General features: G+C 39.1%; 1 pseudogene; it reads left to right on the top strand.

Annotated features, from left to right (window-relative positions):
* The first annotated feature begins 14,760 nt into the window (after positions 1-14,760).
* Positions 14,761-15,180, top strand: LOC112395647 (40S ribosomal protein S15a pseudogene; annotated as a pseudogene).
* The last annotated feature ends 4,489 nt before the right edge of the window (positions 15,181-19,669 follow it).

Raw genomic sequence — 19,669 nt, 5'->3', positions numbered from 1 at the left:
GCCAACTTGCTACATACAAGAGAATCCTCATAAGACTATCAGCAGATTTTACAGCAGAAATTTTGTAGGCCAGAAGGGAATGGCACTCCTTCAAAGTGCTGAAAGAAAAGAAAAAGAAAAAAAAAAAAAAAACTTCCAACAAAGAATACTCTACCTGACAGTGTTATCTTTCAGAATTAAAGGAGAGATAAAGAGTTTTCCAGAGAAGCAAAAACTAAAGGAGTGTATCACCACTAAACTGGTCTTATAAAAATGTTAGTGGGACTTCTTTAAGCAGAAAAACTGTATTAATTAGTAACAAGAAAATATATGAAAGAATAAATCTCACTGGAAATATATAGAAAAGGATTAATCAATTTTAAAGCTAGTATGAAGGTTAAAAAACAAAAGTAAAAATAACTGATTACAATAATTAAGTAACACAAGATAAAAAATATAAATGTAATATCAAAAACATAGAAGTTGGTTGGTTGGAATAGAGTAAAAATGTAGAGCTTTAAAATGAGATCAGTCTTAAGTTGTTATTGACTTAAGACTTCTACAGATATAAGTTGTTATATGTAAGCCTCATGGTAACACAAGGCAAAATTTTGTAGTAGATATATAAAAGATAAAGGAATTTAAGTCTACCAGTAAAGAAAGTCATCAAACTACAAAGGAGGAGAGGAAGAGAAGATGAGAACAGAGAGGAACTACAGAACAACCAGCAGACAATGAACAAGTGGCCATAAGTTCCTACTTATCAATAATTACTTTAAGTGTAAATGAACTAAATTCTCCAATCAAAGACATGGAGTGGACGACTGGATTAAGAAAAACAAGACCCATCTATATACTGTCTACAAGAGACTCACTTCAGATTTACAGACACACACAGACTGAAAATGAATCAGTGGAAAAAGATACTCCATGCAAGTGAAAACAACAACAAAAGCAGGGGTAGCTATACTTATATCAGGCAAAACAGACTTTAAAACAAAGAATATTATGAGAGACAAAGAAGGGCATTCCAAAATGATAAAGAGGTCAATCCAACTAGGGGACATAATATTTGTACACCCAACATAGTAGCACCTAAATGTAAAAAGCATATATTAAAGACCTAAAGGGAGAAATAGACAACAATACAATAATAGTAGGAGGCTTTAATACCCCACTTATGTCAATCGATAGATCATCTAGGCAGAAAATCAATGAAAAAACCACAGCCTTAAATGACAAATTGGATCAGGTGAACTTAACAGATATATACAGAACATTCCATCCCAAAGCAGCACTATATACATTCTTCTCAAGTACACATGGAACATTCTCCAGGATAAATCATATGTTAGGCCACTAAACAAGTCTTAATAAATTTAGGAGAAGTCATATCAAGCATCTCTTCTGACCACAGCAGTATAAAACTAGAAATCAGTTACACGAAGAAAACTGGAAAATGCAAAAATATGTAGAGATTAAACAAGATACTACTGAACAATCAATGGGTCAAAGAAGTCAAAAGAAAAAAAATACCTTGAGGGACTTCCTGGTGGCACAGTGGTTAAGAATCTGCCTGCCAATGAAGGGGACATTGGTTCGATCCCTGGTCCGGGAAGATCCCACATGCCGTGGAGTAACTAAGCTTATGTGCCACAACTACTGAAGCCCATGCACTTTAGAGCCCACGTGCTGCAACTACTGAGTGCACGTGCTGCAACTACTGAAGCCTGCACGCTCCAGGGCCCGTGTGCCACAACTACTGAGCCCACGTGCTGCAACTACTGAAGCTCGTGCACCTAGAGCCCATGATCTGCAACAAGAGAAGCCACTGCAGTGAGAAGCCCGTGAACCACAATGAAGAGTAGCTCCCAAGTGGCACAACTAGAGAAAGCCTGCGTGCAGCAATGAAGACGCAATGCAGCCAAAAATAAAGATTAAAATTGAAAAAATGTTTAAAAATACATTGAGACCAAAAAAAAAGAAACAGAACATACCAAAATTTATGGGTTGCAGCAAAAGCAGTTAAAGGGGGAAGTTCATAGCTATAAATGCATACCTCACACAACAAGAAAAGTCTCAAACAACCTAACTATATACCTCAAGGAACTAGAAAAAGCAGAACAAACAAAGACCAAAGTTAGTAAAAGGAAGGAAATGACAAAGATCAGAGCAAAAATAAATGAAATAGAGACTAAAAGGACAATAAAAAAGATCAAGGAAACTAAGGGCTGCTTTTTGGAAAGATAAACAAAATTGACAAAACTTTAGCTAGAGGGCTTCCCTGGTGGCGCAGTGGTTGGGAGTCCACCTGCCGATGCAGGGGACGTGGGTTCGTGCCCCCGTCTGGGAGGATCCCACGTGCCGCGGAGCGGCTGGGCCCGTGAGCCATGGCTGCTGGGCCTGTGCATCCCGAGCCTGTGCTCCGCGGCGGGAGAGGCCACAACAGTGAGAGGCCCACGTACCGCAAAAAAAAAAAAAAAAAAAAACTTTAGCTAGACACACCAAGAGAAAAAAGAGGACTCAAATAAAATCAGAAATGAAAGTGGTATCCATTATAAAATATAATCAATTATAATTGATACCACCGAAATACAAAAGATTAGAAGAGACCAATACGAACAATTATACACCAACAGATTGGATGATCTAGAAGAAATGGATAAATTACTAGAAACATACAACTTTTCAAGGCAGCTGTGAAGAAACAGAAAATCTTAACAGACCGATTACTAGTAACAAGATTGTATCAGTAATCAAAAACTCCCCAACAAACAGAAGTTCAGGATTAAGTGGCTTCATTGGTGAATTTTACCAAACATTCTAAGAAGAAATAATACCAACCCTTTTCAAACTCTTCCAAAAAATAGAAGAGGAGGGAATTCTTCCGAACTCAATGTATGAGGCCAGCATTACCCTGATACCAAAACCAGACAAGGATGCCACAAGAAAAGAAAATTTCAGGCCAATGTCCCTAATGAACACAGATGTAAAAATCCTCAACTAAATATTAGCAAACCAAATTCAACAATACATTAAAAGGATCCAGTGGGATTTATATCAGGTACGCAAGGATGTTTCAATGTCCATATTAACAAAATGAGTGGTAAAAATCATACGATCATCTAATTAGATGCAGAAAACATCTGACTGAATTCAACGTCCATTCATGATAAAAACTCTCAACAAAGTGGGGATAGAGGAAACATACCTCAACATAACAAAGACCATATACGACAGACCTACAGCTAACACCATATTCAACAGTATAATGCTAAAAGCTTTTTCTCTAAGATCAGGAACAAGACAAGGATGCCCACTTCCACCACTTTTATTCTACACAGTATTGAAAGTCCTAACTAGAGCAATTAAGCAAGAAAATGGAATAAAAGGCACCCAAATTGGAAAGAAAGAACTAAAACTCACTATTTACAGATGACATAATACAATATGTAGAAAACCCTTAAGACTCTACCAAAAAACTGACAGAACTAATAAACGAATTCAGTAACATTTCAGGATACAGGATCAATGCAAAAACTCTCTTACATTTTTATATGCTAATAATGAACTATCAGAAAAAGAAATTAAGAAAACAATCCTTTTTACAATTACATCAAAAAGAATAAAATACCCAGCAATAAATTTAACCAAGGAGGTGAAAGACATGTATACTGAAAAGTACAAAATGTTAATGAAAGAAACTGAACACAACACAAATAAAAAGATACCCTGTGCTAATGGATTGGAAGAATATTGTTAAAATGTCCGTACTACCCAAAGCAATCTACTAACTCAATAAAATTCTTAACAAAATTCCAGTGACATTTTTCACAGAAATAGAACAAACAATCCTAAAATTTGTATAGAACCACAAAAGACACTGAATAGCCAAAGCAAACTTGAGAAAGAAGAACAAAGCTGGAGGCATCACACTCCCTGATTTCAAACTAGAGTTGGCTCTTCAACAATGGAGGGGTTAAGGGCACCAACCTGCCACACAGTCATCTGTGTGTATAACTTAACAGTCAGCCCTCCATATCTGCAGTTCCACACTGCTTGTGTAGTACTGTAGTGTGTATTTAGTGAAAAATCCAGGTGTAAGTGAATCCATGCAGTTCAAACCCATGTTGTTCAAGGGTCCACTTATATTACAAAATTATAGTAATTAACACAGTACGTTATTGGCATAAAAACAATCACACAAGTCAATGGAACAGAAGAGCCCAGAAATAAACCCACACATATATGATCAATTAATTTATGACAAAGGAGCGAAGAATACACAGTGGGGAAAGGACAATCTCTTTAAGAAATGACGTTAGGAAAAGTGGACAGCCACATGCAAAATAATGAAACTGGACCCCTATATTACACCATACTCAAAAATTAACTCAAATGGATTAAAGACTTAAACATAAGACCTGAAACCACAAAACTAGAAGAAAGATAGGTGGTAAGCTCCTTGACACAGGTTTTAGTAATGATGTTTTTAATCTGACACCAAAAGCAAAAACAACAAAAGCAAAAGTAAACAGGTTGGACTAGATCAAACTAAAAAGCTTCTGCACAGGACAGGAAACCAGTAACAAAATGGTAAGGTAACCTACTGTATGGGTGAAAATACTTGCAAATAATATATCTGATAAGGGATTAATATCCAAAATATATAAAGCATTCATGACTTAATAGGAAAAAATACATATACCTACTTAAAGGCAGAAGATCCGAATAGGCATTCTTCCAAAGAAGACATACAGATGGCCAACAGATACATGAAAAAGATAAACAAAGTTGATACATTTTTAGCCAGACTCATCAAGAAAAACATGGAGAGGGCCCAAATCAATAAAATTAGAAATGAAAAAGGATAAGTTATAACAAACACCACGGAAATACAAAAGACATTAAGAGACTACGAAAAGCCACTACGTGCCAATAAAATGGACATCCAAACAGAAATGGACTAATCCTTAGAAAGGTACAATCTCCCAAGACTGAACCAGGAAATGGAAAACATGAACAGACCAATCGCAACTACTGAAATTGAAACAATGATTTAAAAACTTCCAACAAACAGAAGTCTAGGACCAGATGGCTTCACAGACGAATTACATCAAACATTTAGAGAAGAGTTACCACCTATCTTTCTGAAAATATTCCAAAAAATTGCAGAGGAAGGAACACACCCAAACTCATTCTGAGGGCACCATCACCCTGGTACCAAAACCAGACAAGGATACCACAAAAAAAGAAAATTACAGGCCAATACCACTAATGAACATAGATGCAAAAATCCTCAACAAAATACTAGCAAACCAAATCCAACAATACATTAAAAGGATCATACACCATGGTCAAGTGGGATTTATCCCAGAGATACAAGTATTCTTCAGTATCTAAAAATCAATCAGTGTGATACACCACATTAACAAATTGAAGAATAAAACCCATATGATCATCTCAATAGATGCAGAAAAAACTTTTCACAAAATTCAACATCCATCTATGATAAAAAAACAAACAAATGTCTCCAGAAAGTGGGCAAAGAGGGAACCTATCTCAAAAAAATAAAGGTCATATATGACAAACCCACAGCTAACATCATTCTCAACAGTGAAAAGCTGAAAGCATTTCCTCTAAGATCAGGAATGAGACAAGGATGCCCACTCTCACCCCTTTTATTCAACATAGTTTTGAAAGTCTAGCCATGGCAATCAGAGAAGAAAAAGAAATAAAAGGAATGCAAATTGGAAAAGAAGAAGTAAAACTGTCACTGTTTGCAGATAAAATGATACTATAAATAGAATATTCTAAGGATGCTGCCAGAAAACTATTAGAGCTCATCAATGAATTCAGTAAAGTTGCAGGATACAAAATTAATACACAAAAATCTCTTGCATTCCTATACATTAACAACAAAATATCAGAAACAGAAATTAAGGAGACAATCCCATTTACTACTGCATCAAAAAGAATAAAATACCTAGGAATAAACCTATCTAAAGAGGCAAAAGACCTGTACTCTGAAAACCATAAGATGTTGATGAAAGAAATCGAAGATGATACGAACAGATGGAAAGATGTACTGTGTTCTTGGATAGAAAAAATCAATATTGTCAAGATGACTATACTACCCAAGGCAATCTACAGATTCAGTGCAATTCCTATCAAATTACCAATGGCATTTTTCACAGAACGAGAACAAAAAAAAAATTCTTAATTTTTATGGAAACACAAAAGACCCTGAATAGCCAAAGCAATCTTGAGAAAGAAAAATGGAGCTGGAGGAATCAGACTCCCTGACTTCAGACTATACCACAAAGCTACAGTCATCAAAACAGTATGGTACTGGCACAAAAACAGACATATAGATCAATGGAACAGGACAGAAGGCTCAGAAATAAACCCACGCACCTATGACCAATTAGTCTAAGACAAAGGAGGCAGGAATATACAATGGAGAAAAGACAGTCTCTTCTATAAGTGGTGCTGGGAAAACTGGGCAGCCATATGTAAAAGAATGAAATTAGAACACTCTCTAATACTATACACAAAAATAAATTCAAAATGGATTAAAGACCTAAATGTAAAACCAGATATTTTTAAACTCCTAGAGGAAAACATAGGCAGATCACTGTTTGAAACATATCGCAGATATCTTTTTGGATCTGTCTCCTCCTAGAGTAATGACAATAAAAACAAAAGTAAACAAATGGGACCTAGTTAAACTTAAAAGCTTTTGCAAAGCAAAGGAAATCATAAACAAAATGAAAAGACAACCTACAAAATGGGAGAAAATATTTGCAAACAATGTGACCAACAAGGGATTAATCTCCAAAATATACAAATAGCTCATACAGCTCAATATCAAAACAACCCAATAATAAAATGGGCAGAATATCTAAACAGACATTTCTAGGGATTCCCCTGGTAGTCCAGTGGTAAAGAATCTGCCTTCCAATGCAGGGGACACAGGTTCAATCCCTGGTCAGGGAACTAAGATCCCACATGCCATGGGGCAACTAAGCCCGCATGCCGCAACTACTGAGCTCGTGTGCCTCAACGAGAGAGCCCGTGTGACAGAACTACAGAGCCCACGCACAACTGGAGAAAACCCACACGCCACAACTAGAGAGAAGGCTGCAAGCCACAACAAAGACCTGATGCAGCCAAAAAAAATAACAGACGTTTCTCCAAAGAAGACATACAGATGGCCAAAAAGCACATGCAAATATGCTCAACATCACTAATCATTAGAGAAATGCAAATCAAAACTCCAGTGAGGTATCACCACACACTGGTCAGAATGGTCATCATCAAAAAGTCTAGGGACTTCCCTGGCAGTCCAGTGGTTAAGAATCCACACTACCTTCGCAGGCAGCACAGGTTTGGTCCCTGGTCAGAAAACTAAGATCCCGCAGCCTGCTCAGTGCAGTGCAAAAAAAAAAAAGTCTACAGACAATAAATGCTGGAGAGGATGTGGAGAAAAGAGAACCCTCCTACACTGTTGGTGGGAATGTAAATTGATACAGCCACTATGAAGAACAGTATGGAGGTTCCTTTAAAAACTAAAAATAGAGCTACCAGGACTTTCCTGGTGGTCCAGCGGTTGAGACTCTGTGCTTCCAGTGCAGGAGGCATGGGTTCGATCCCTGGTCAGGGAACAGGGATCCCGCATGCTGCGTGGTGAAGTAAGTAAAGAAGTAAAATAAATAAATAAATAGCTACCATATAATCCTGCAATCCCACTCCTGGGCATATATTTGGAGAAAACCATAATCTGAAATGATACATGCACCCCAATATTCATTGCAGCACTATTTACAATAGCAAGACATGGAAGCAACCTAAGTGTCCATCAACAGATGAATGGATAAAGAAGATGTGGTATATATATATATATATATATATATAAAATGGAATATTAGCAATAAAAAAGAATGAAATAATGCCACTTGCAGCAACATGGATGGACCTAGAGATTACTATACTAAGTGAAGTAAGTCAGAAAGAGAAAAATACCATATGATATCACTTATATGTGGAATCTAAAATATCACACAGATGAACTTATTTACAAAACAGAAATAGACTCACAGATATAGAAAGCAAACTATGGTTACCAAAGGGGAGGGAAGGGATAAATTAAGAGTTTGGAATTAAAATATACACCCTACTATATATAAAATAGATAACCAACAGGGACCTGCTGTATAGTAGGGACTCCCTGTATAGTACAGGGAATTATACTCAATATCGGTAATAACTTATAATGGAAGAGAATTTAAAATATATATATATACACACACACACACTCATATATATAAGTAGATTACTTTGCTGTACACCTGAAACTAGCACAACATTGTAAATCAACTGTTTCAATAAAAAAATTTTTTAAAAAAGAATCTCAACATCACTAATGATCTGGAAAATGCAAATCAAAACCACAGTGAGTTATTACCTCAAACCTGTTAGAATGTCTATTACTAAAAAGACAAAAAATAGCAAGTGTTGGCAAAGATGTGGATAACAGGGAACACTTGTACACAGTTGGTGGCAGTGTAAACTGGTGCAGCCACTATTAAAAACAGTATGGAGGTTTCTCAAAAAATTAAAAATAGAACTACCATATGAGCCAGCAATTCCACTTTTGGGTATTTATCTGAAGAAAATAAAAACACTAACTCAAAAAGATAAACGTATCCCCATATTCATTGCAGCATTATTTCCAATATCCAAAATACGGAAGCAACCTAAGTGTGTCCACCAATAGTTGTATGGATAAAGAAAATGTGAATATATATATATATGGAATATTATTCAGTTATAAAAAAGACTGAAATCTTGCCATTTGTGACAACATGATGGACCTCGAGGGAATTATGTCAAGTGAAATACTGCATGATCTCTCCTAAATACTGACTCTGACAACAAACAAACAAAAAACCGACCTCATAGATACAGAGAATGAATTGATGGTTGCCAGGGGTAGTTGGGGGAAGAGGTAGCAGAAATGGGTGAAGGGGGTCAAAAGGTAAACAATTTTAAAAAAAATTTTTTAAGAAACTTAGTCTACCAGTGGAATAAAGTGGACCACAAAGACAAATTTTGAAATGCACTAAGTGATATGCAGATTTAATACTGTTGGAATTGAGAGGGGAGTTCACAATGTCATAAATGTACATCCAATTATTCCCAACTGCTCCAAGACAATGTCGTCATGTACAACTCTTAGGGGTTTTACTGGCAAAAAAAGTTTAGCATGGATGCGAGTTAGCTATTCCCCCACACCCTTGTTTAACAGGATATGATGAAAGTCAGTCTTAGATCAAATTCTGCCTCTCACACCTTTGCTGAGCATTATTACAAGCAAGCACAAAACTGTCCATACAACTTGTTTTGTAACTCTGATGAAGTCCTGCTCTTCACCAGTTTGGGTGATTTGATCACACTTTGCATGACAGGTTCACTCATACCAGATGTGATAATATTCCTTTAAATGGACATGAAACAACCAGAAATTGTTAGACCCGAAGTCTGGCCATGGAACTGCTGGGTGTTCAAAATTTGGGAACCACCTCTAAGGGTAAAGCACATAGAACTTACACCCAGTTGACAAAATAATGGGGAGTGTCTGAACATTTTAGCCAATCTATTAATACATATCTTGAATATCTGTAATTTCTCAGTGAGAGTCCATTTCTAACATTCATCATGCTAATGACAAGCCATCAATTTAATAAAAACCCATTTCTGACATTTGCTGTACTAATTAGCAAAGCATCTGTCTGGTATTAATCAATATATGGATAGTAGATGCACTTGTGATAGCTACCTCTCTAATCACTTAGGAAGGTAGAGTGGGGCTAGATAATGGAGAATACGGTACAGAATTTCCACTTAGTTACACAGGTTTGGCTTTGGCTTTGTTTTTGTTTTTTAAGGCAGGGAAGTAACAACTAGAACTTGAATTCAGGAAGATTCATTTGACCATCAGATTTGAGGGAAGGGGGGACGACATGTGAAAAAGATACTGAAAGCAAGTAGGTGAATAATAAAGCCCCAACAGTTGCTGTCTAAGAATAGAAGGGGAGAAGTGGAAGAAAAGTACAAGAGCTATTTATATGTAGAATATATAAAAATATTGATTCTGCCTACCATGTGCGTAATGTTTGGTCTCTCACATATCACCTTTAACTTTGATAGAAACTATGGAAAATGGATATTATCTTCATTAAGGGTGAAGGTTCAGAGACATTAAATTGACTTCCAAAAGTCACAAACCTAGTAAATGCTAGAATTGGGACTCAGAGCCAGGCAGTGTGCTACGCTAAAAAGAGCATGGGAAATGGCAAAGTTCAGGAAGTAGGCGAGCTTGGGGTGAAAGATATACATGCTTTTTTTGGTGAAAGTGTAAAACTGGGACTACCTCTGAAGTGAGTAATTTAGCAATATTCTTTAAATAAGTATCCCCTTTGACTTAGCAAATCCACTTATAGCAATTTATCCCACCTATATACTCTCACATGTATTTCTAAGCATATGTGTGAGAATATTATTAAGTTCAATATTCTTTGAAATAGCAGTAGGTTGAGGATGAGTTAATAAATCATGGTGCAAATATCCATTTAATATAATAATGTACAGTTGTCTGTTTTTTATATACTGACATGATCAGATCTCCAGGATGTATCAATGAAAAGAGCAAAGTACTGAAGAGTATGTGTGTGTGTGTGTGTGTGTATTTGTCATTTGTGTTTAAAAAGAAAAAATACACACACACACAGAGCTACATTTTCTGTCGCTTGAAGGATACAAAGAAACTAACAGTGGCTGTCTCTGAGGAAAGGAACTAGATAATTGAACAACAGATTGGGAGGAAGATTTATTTCTCACTAGTCCTTTTGTATGTTTTGAATTATATACCTTTTATTACTTATTTTTTAAATTGTTTTAAGAGAAAAAAAGAGTATGGCCTCTGAACTCAAGGAGAATTTGTTTCTTCTACTTAATTATCTATGTGGCCATGTCCAAGTTATTATTTTCTAGTTTATTGTGACCACATTATAGAACATAAAAAAGAAACCAAAAAGTCTCTTAAGAAGCCAACACTCAAGACACAACCACTATAAAACTTTGGTGTAATTCTTCCTAGTCTTTTAAAAAACCTGTACTTCTTTCTGGTTACAAAGTAAACAACTTAGCTTTTAAATGTATTACAAAATTTATTGGTCCATGTAAGGTACAGTGATTTATTGATGAAGATTTAGAATAATGAGTAGAAAGTACTTAAATATTTGTTTATTGTTCAATAAATGCATCATATTTTCCTGTTCAGGTCCAGGAACTAGCTCTTCTTTATTGACAAATCACCCTTTCTGGCTAACATTATATCCCACCTGGAGAAAAAAGTAGCAACTGTGTTATTACTTTAAATACCATAACTCTTGGGAATTTGTTTATATTGAAACAATACAGGTCATCTCACCTATGCAGTCCCCCAGTACCAATTATTTAATGCTGGTTACATTATTGCTCCCTAGAGTGCAGCATCCAGCCACTTCCAGTGACTGTCAGAGAGGGATACTGTGCTCTTTGATGATGAGAGCAAGTATTACCCTGAGTATGCAGGAAAACAAGAACCATCATTCATTTTCTAGTCATGTAAAATTTACCATTCGGAATTTTATAGCATGAAAATAGAACAACAGATTTTCCAACAGTGACTTCTCTTGAGCTCTTTAGGCCAGAATCACTGCATTCCTAGACCAGGTTCTCACTCTCTGTTGACCACACCCCTGCCTTCCACACAGTACTGCCAGGAGAGGAGGAGAAGCAAGGGGCCCATGTGCAACATGAGAACAGCAGCCCCATTTAGACAAGAAACATCTGACCCTTGTTGGGCATGACTTAAGACCAGCCTGGGAGAGCACAGGCTCTCAATCAAGGTTAGGCCAGAATCACTGCATTCCTAGACCAGGTTCTCACTCTCTGTTGACCACACCCCTGCCTTCCACACAGTACTGCCAGGAGAGGAGGAGAAGCAAGGGGCCCATGTGCAACATGAGAACAGCAGCCCCATTTAGACAAGAAACATCTGACCCTTGTTGGGCATGACTTAAGACCAGCCTGGGAGAGCACAATGTAGCCACATCAATCCAAGGCAAGACAGGACATAAATTGGAAGGGGCTGTTGGCATTATGGAGCAAAAGTTGCAAAAGCCCTGAGAGCAGTAAGACAGATCATCTTTGAGCATCTTTGTTAAACCACTTTGTTTTGTCTCTGTTACAGTAGTACAGAATTATCACACTCCCATATACAATTGTCCCTTGGTATCCTCAGGGGGATTGTTTCCAGGATCCCTATGGATACCAAAATCCTTGGATGTTCAAGTCCCTTACATAGAACAGTGCAGTATTAGCATATAAGCCATGCACATCCTCCCTGATACTTTAAGTCATCTCTAGATTACTTATAATACATAATACAATGCAAATACTAAATACATAGTTGTAAATACAATGTAAATGTTATGTAAAGAGTTGCCAGTCCTTGGGGCTTCCCTGGTGGCGCAGTGGTTGAGAGTCCGCCTGCCGATGCAGGGGACACGGGTTCGTGCCCCGGTCTGGGAAGATCCCACATGCCACGGAGCGGCTGGGCCCGTGAGCCATGGCCGCTGAGCCTGCACGTCCGGAGCCTGTGCTCCGCAACGGGAGAGGCCACAAACAGTGAGACGCCCGCATACCACAGAAAAAAAAAGAGTTGCCAGCCCATCGCAAATTCAAGTTTTGCTTTTTGGAACTTTCTGGGAATTTTTTTTCCTGAGTTTTTGTGATCCATGGTTGGATGAATCTAGATGCAGAACCCAAGTATATGAAAGGCTGACTTTATTGGATATTGAAAGTCTTTTTAATTTTCATAAATCTGGTAGGCAAGAAAAATAGTATTTTATTTTGGCTCTAATTTAAACCATCATTATATTACTGGGGTTGAGCCTATATTTATGTTTCTCAATCATTTGTATTTCTTCTTTAAATTATCTGTTCACGTTCTGTGCCCATTTTCTACTAGGGACTTTTTCATTCTGATTTTTAGGAGATCTATCTATATCTATCTATATATAAATATATATATAATCTCCATTTTCCCATGATGTTATAAAAAGTTATAAATAGTTTTCCCAATATACCTTTTGATTTTGTTTATGGTGTTTTTAAGTTGTTCTAGATAAGACTTGTTGGCTTTGTGGGGTTTTTTTTCAATTTTGTTTTAATCAGATTTTTCAGTTGGTATTTTATGTCATTTTCAGAAAGGTCTTTCCTACTCTTAGATGATATCAATAATTTACTCATATTTTCTTCATTATGTTTATACTTTTGCATTTACATTTAAATTTTTGTTTTGTCTATAGTTGACTCTGATATAAGAATGAGGGAGGGATCAAGCCCCACCCCTACCCCCCCCAAAAAAAACCCAATCAGTAGTGCCAATACCATATACTAAATAGTCTACCTCTCCTCCATTAGTTTGAAATTCCATCTTTATCATCTATTAAACCCCAATCTGTATTGGGTTACATTGGTCTATTACCATATTTTTTAAATTACTAATTCTTGACAAAATATTAGCAAACCGAATCCAACAACACATAAAAAAGACCATACACCATGACCACATGGGATTCATCCCAAGTTCACAAGAATGGTTCAACGTATGCAAATCAATGGGATACACCACATCAACAAAAGAAAAGACAAAAACCACACCATCATCTCAGTAGATGCAGAAAAAGCATTTGACAAAATTCAACATCCATTCATGATAAAAACTCTTACCAAAGTGGGTACAGAGGGAACATATCTCAACATAATAAAAGCCATTTATGACAAACCCACAGACAATATAATACTCAGGGGTGAAAAGCTGAAAGCCTTCCTGTTAAAATCTGGAATAAGACAAGTATGCCCACTCTCACCTCTTCTATTCAACACAGTATTGGAAGTCCTAGTCAACGCACTCAGGTAAGAAAAAGAAATAAAAACTATCCAAGTTAGAAGGGAAGAGGTAAAAGTGTCATTATATCCAGATGACATGATACTATAGATAGAAAACCCTAGAACTGATCACTGAATTCAGCAAGGTAGCAGGATACAAGATTAACATACAGAAATTGGTTGCATTTCTTTACACTAACAATGAAATATCAGAAAGCAATGTAAAAAAAGAATCCCTTTTAAAATCACACCCCCAGGCTTCCCTCGTGGCCCAGTGGTTAGGAATCTGACTACCAATGCAGGGGACAGGGGTTCGAGCCCTGTTCCAGGAGGATCCCACATGCTGCGGAACAGCTAGGCCCGTGTGCCACAAATGCTGAGCCTGCACTCTGGAGCCCACAAGCCACAGCTGCTGAGGCCTGCGTGCCTGGAGCCTGTGCTCCACAACAGGAGGGGCCACCGCAATGAGAGGCCCGCGCACTGCAAGGAGGAATGGCCCCCGCTCACCGCAACTAGAGAAAGCCCGCGTGCAGCAATGAAGACCCAAGCAGCCAAAAATAAATAAAATAAATTTATAAAAAAATTGCACCCCCCAAAAATAAAATACTTACGAATAAAACTAACCAAAGAGGTGAAACACTTATATACTGAGAACTATAAAACATTAATAAAGGAAATTGAAGATGATTCAAAGAAATGGAGAGATATCCCATGCTCTTGGATTGGAAGCATATTGTTAATATGGCCATCCTGCTCTTTCCACCATCTTTCTGTGCCGCCATATTGGTGTGCATGAATGTCCTGGCTGATACTCTCAATAGTATCAACAATGCCAAAAAAAGAGGCAAACGCCAGGTTCTTATTAGGCCATGCTCCAAAGTCATCGTCAGGTTTCTAACTGTGATGATGAATCATGGTTACACTGGCAAATTTGAAATCATCGATGATCACAGGGCTGGGGAAATTGTTGTGAGCCTCATAGGCAGGCTAAATAACTGTGGAGTGATCAGCCCCAGATTTGATGTGCAACTCAAAGATCTAGAAAAATGTCAGAATAACGTGCTCCCGTCCCATCAGTTTCTTTTCACTGTACTGACAACCTCAGCTGGCATCATGGACCATGAAGAAGCAAGACGAAAACACACTGGAGGGAAAATACTTGGATCTTTTTCTAGGGATGTAATACACACATGCAAATAAAATGCCTCAGAGGATATCCAAAGCAATCTACAGATTTAATATGATCCCTATCAAATTACCCATGAGATTTTTCACATAAGTGTAATAATAAAAATCTGGGAAAATATTATGAACAACCTTACGCTAGTAAATCCAACAACTTAGATAAAATGGGCAAATTTCCTGAAAGACACAGATTACCCAAGCTTACCAAGGAAGAAATATATATAACCTGAAGAGCCTATCTATTAAAGAAATTGAATTTGTAGTTTAAAACATTCCCACAAAACTGCAGGCCCATAGGGCAGCACAGGTGAATGCCACTGAACATTTACAAATTCTTCATAAACTCTTTCAAAAAATTAAAAAGGTGAGAATACTTCCCAACTCTTTTTATGATTACAGAATTACCCCGACACCAAAACCAGACAAAGACATTACAGAGAAATGGCAAACCAATATTCCTATGTTATAAACATAAATATCAAAAATCCTAAACAGAGGGCTTCGCTGGTGATTATGATTTTTTTTGATTACAGAATTACCCTGACACCAAAACCAGACAAAGGTATTACAGAGAAATGGCAAACCAATATTCCTATGTTATAAATATCAAAAATCCTAAACAGAGGGCTTCCCTGGTGGCGCAGTGGTTGAGAGTCCGTCTGCCGATGCAGGGGACGCAGGTTCGTGCCCCGGTCCAGGAAGATCCCACATGCCGCAGAGCGGCTGGGCCCGTGAGCCATGGCCGCTGAGCCTGCGCGTCCGGAGCCTCTGCTCCGCAACGGGAGAGGCCGCAACAGTGAGAGGCCCACGTAACACACACACACACACACACACACACACACACACACAAATCCTAAACAAAATTTTAGCAAATTGAATCCAAAATTTATAAAAAGGGTAATACATTTGACCAAGTGAAGTTTATCCCAAGAATGCAAGATTGTTTTGACATCTGAAAATCCATCAGTGTATAATTCATATTAACAAACTAAAGAACATTCATCTATAAATATATAAATAATTATTTCTGACTATGTCAATAGATGCAGAAAATCATTTGAGAAAATCCAACATCCATTCCTGATGAAAATTTTCAGAAAAGTAGGAATAGAAGGAAAATTCTTCAACGCATTAAAGGGCATTTACTTAAAATCTTACAACTAGCATCATACTAAATTGTGAAAAACAATCAATTCTCCCCTAAGATCAGGAAGAAGACGAACATGCCAAACCTCAACATTAAAGATTCCAGCCAGTGCAATAAGGTCAAGAGATAAGAAATAAAAACCACCTATATTGGAAAGGGAAGAAGTAAAACTGCCTTTTTTTCACAAATGTCATGCTCCCCTATATAGAAAATCTGATGAAATCTATAAAAACTCTACTAGAGCCCATAAGTGAGTTAAGTGAATTTACAGGATACAAGATCACTATATAAGAATTAGATTTCCAGTTCAAGATGGTGAAATAGAAAGATCCTGAACTCACCTCTCACAGACCCACCGAGTCTACAGCTACATATGAACAAACTTCCCCTGGAAAAAACTTAAATGTTGGCTGAGCATGGACTACACTGGGCAAATGAGAAGAAAACCACATTAAAATGGGTAGAGAGCTTCCCTGATGGCACAGTGGTTAAGAATCTGCCCACCAATGCAGGGGACATGGGTTCGAGCCCTGATCTAGGAAGATCCCACATGCTGCAGGGCAACTAAGCCCATGCGCCACAACTACTGAACCTGCGCTCTAGAGCCTGTGAGCCACAACTACTGAGTCCACGCACCTGGAGCCTGTGCTCCGCAACAAGAGAAGCCACCGCAATGAGAAGGCCACGCACTGCAATGAAGAGTAGCCCCCACTCACTGCAACTAGAGAAAGCCCGCGCACAGCAACTAAGACCCAACATAGCCCAAAATAAACAAAATTTTTTTAAAAAGGGGGTAGGAATGGCTGGGACACAATCTTGCTATACATACCACTGTTGATACAGTGACCCCAAATCAGAAGGGAATTCAAAACCCAGAGCTTCTCCCTGAGGATTGAAGGGTATCAATGGCACATCAAGCACTCCAACTTTTAATACTTGCACCTGAGAGATGAACCCCCAAATACCTAGCTTTGAAAACCAACCAGGCTCACATCCACAAGACCCACAAAACTATAGCGATCTGAGAAATGGCTCTAGAAGGGCTTGCACACTTAGACTCACCCTCCCCAGGGCTCAGCTGAGGCAGCCGATTGCATTTAGACTTTGAGTGAAAGAGGTTCGTTTTCATATATTAAAGCATTGGCCTGGGGGGCAGGCATCTATTTTTACACACACACATCTAAGAGCTGTTGAAACACTCTCCAGAAACAGAGACTGGTGGGGGCCATCTATGTGCTGTCACTCCGCCTTGCTTAGCCAACAGATGCCCTCTTTTTCTTTCTCTTTTATTCCTATAGGCCTCATTTTTATGCTCCCCTACTTCCTCACTACAGCCAGTGGACATCATCTTCATGCTCTTAATTCTGTTGTGATCTAGAGCACCAGTATCTCCCAGAAGGGAGCTTTTACATGTGTCTGATGCCCTGAGTTTTGCAGCCACTGCCTAGGGGATGCCCCTTGATCGCCTGACTCTAGAGGCCAGGAGAGCATGCATTTCTAGGTCCCCTGGGGCTGTAACAATCAGAGAGACAGTTTTTGGTAGGATACCACGCCCAGGGCACTGCACAGCAGACTCAAACCCCCTCCCAGTCATTCTGTGAGAGAAGCCTATTTGCTGGTCCAGGAGCTTTGGCCTAAGAGATAGGCTTCTGGTTTGATACACAACTAATGGCCTAAGGAAGGAAGCGGTCTCAGGGAACAGAGGCTGGTGGGCACAATCTTTGTGCTCTCCCTCTGCCTCACCAGCTCACCAGTATCTCCCAGAGAGGAGCTTATACCCTTGTCTGGCACCCTCGTTTTTGTAGCTGCTGCCAAGGGACCCTTCCACATGATCTGGCTCTGGTAGCCAGTAGAACTATAACCAAAGAAAAAGAGTTCTTAACTAGCTAACATTCCCAGGGCACAGCAAGAGCAAGAGACCCAGGAGCTCAATCTCTCTGTGAAAGAGGCCTATTAACTAATCATCACATCACAGATGCAGCCTGAGGGGCAAGTTTCTAATTAAACACACATCTAAGGGCTGCCTGTAATCATTTCCACAGACCTCAGAAGAGGGGGCTCTGCCACCCTCCGGAACACCAGCATCTCCCAGAGGGGAGCTCTCACATGTGTCAGGTACCCTGGCTTTTACATCTGGTGCTCTGGTTTTTGCAGCTACCAACCAGGGGACGTACCTTGACTGCCTCTGCTCTGGTGGCCAGAGGGTCTTGTGTTCCTGGGTCCCAAGGGACTGTAAGAATTGGAGAGGCAGTTCTTGGCAGGCTACCAAATCCAGGACACTGCGCAGACAGAAGACTGAAACACACCCACGGTCGTTCTGTGAAAGAGGCCTAGTTGAATCTCCTGGAGCTTTGGCCTGAGGGGCAGCTTCAGGTTTGGCACACATCTAGGGGTCTATGGAGCTGATCTCAGGGAACACAGGCCAGTGGATTCCATCCTTGCACTTTCCCTCTTTCTCACTAAGGCTCAGTGGTACCTCCCAGAAAAGAGCTTATATTCTTGTCTGGAGCCCTGATTTGTATGACTTCTGCCGAGGGGACACCTCCAGATCACCTGGCTCTGGTGGTTGGTGGTCCCACAGGACTGTAGACCAGCCTGTGGTCCCACAGGACTGTAGATATTTGCAAACTTTAAAATCTGCTGTCTGGGGGTTTGGATTCCAATCTGTCTGAATCTAAGTGTTGACTGAGAGCCTCCCCTTTTGGGACGTGTAGTACAGGTCTTGGCACACCTTTAACTACTGGGAGCTATTAAAAGTATAATAGGTGCTTGGACAATCACAAAGGTTTGGGAGACAACCAGAGGCTAGGGCAGGGTTGAACAAGATTCATCTGCTACACGAGGCCACTCCTTTTACACTGAGAGAAGTGGTTGTTTTATCTACTTCAAGAAACCAACACAGGAAGCCAAGAAAATGAAGAAACAGATGAATATGTTCCAAACAAAAGAATAAAAGCTCAGGAAAAAAAAAAAACCTTAACAGAATGTAATTTACCTGATAAAGTGTTCAAAGTAATGGTTATAAGGGTGCTCACTGAACAGGGGAGTAAAATAAATGAACACAGTGAGAAATTCAACAAAGAGATAGAAAATATAAGGAAGTACCAAACAAAAGTTACAGAGCTGAAGAATAACTGACCTGAAAAGTACACTACATGGGGCTTCCCTGGTGGCGCAGTGGTTGAGAGTCCGCCTGCCGATGCAGGGGACATGGGTTCGTGCCCCGGTTCAGGAGGATCCCACATGCCGCGGAGCGGCTGGGTCCGTGAGCCATGGCCGCTGAGCCTGCGCGTCCGGAGCCTGCGCTCCGCAACGGGAGAGGCCACAACAGTGAGAGGCCCGCGTACCGCAAAAAAA

This window comes from Neophocaena asiaeorientalis, unplaced genomic scaffold, assembly GCF_003031525.2.
Source record: "Neophocaena asiaeorientalis asiaeorientalis breed wild unplaced genomic scaffold, Neophocaena_asiaeorientalis_V1.1 scaffold249, whole genome shotgun sequence".
Taxonomy (NCBI): domain Eukaryota; kingdom Metazoa; phylum Chordata; class Mammalia; order Artiodactyla; family Phocoenidae; genus Neophocaena; species Neophocaena asiaeorientalis.
Note: the sequence above shows the minus strand (reverse complement) of the source record. Positions and strands in the feature narration are given on the sequence as shown.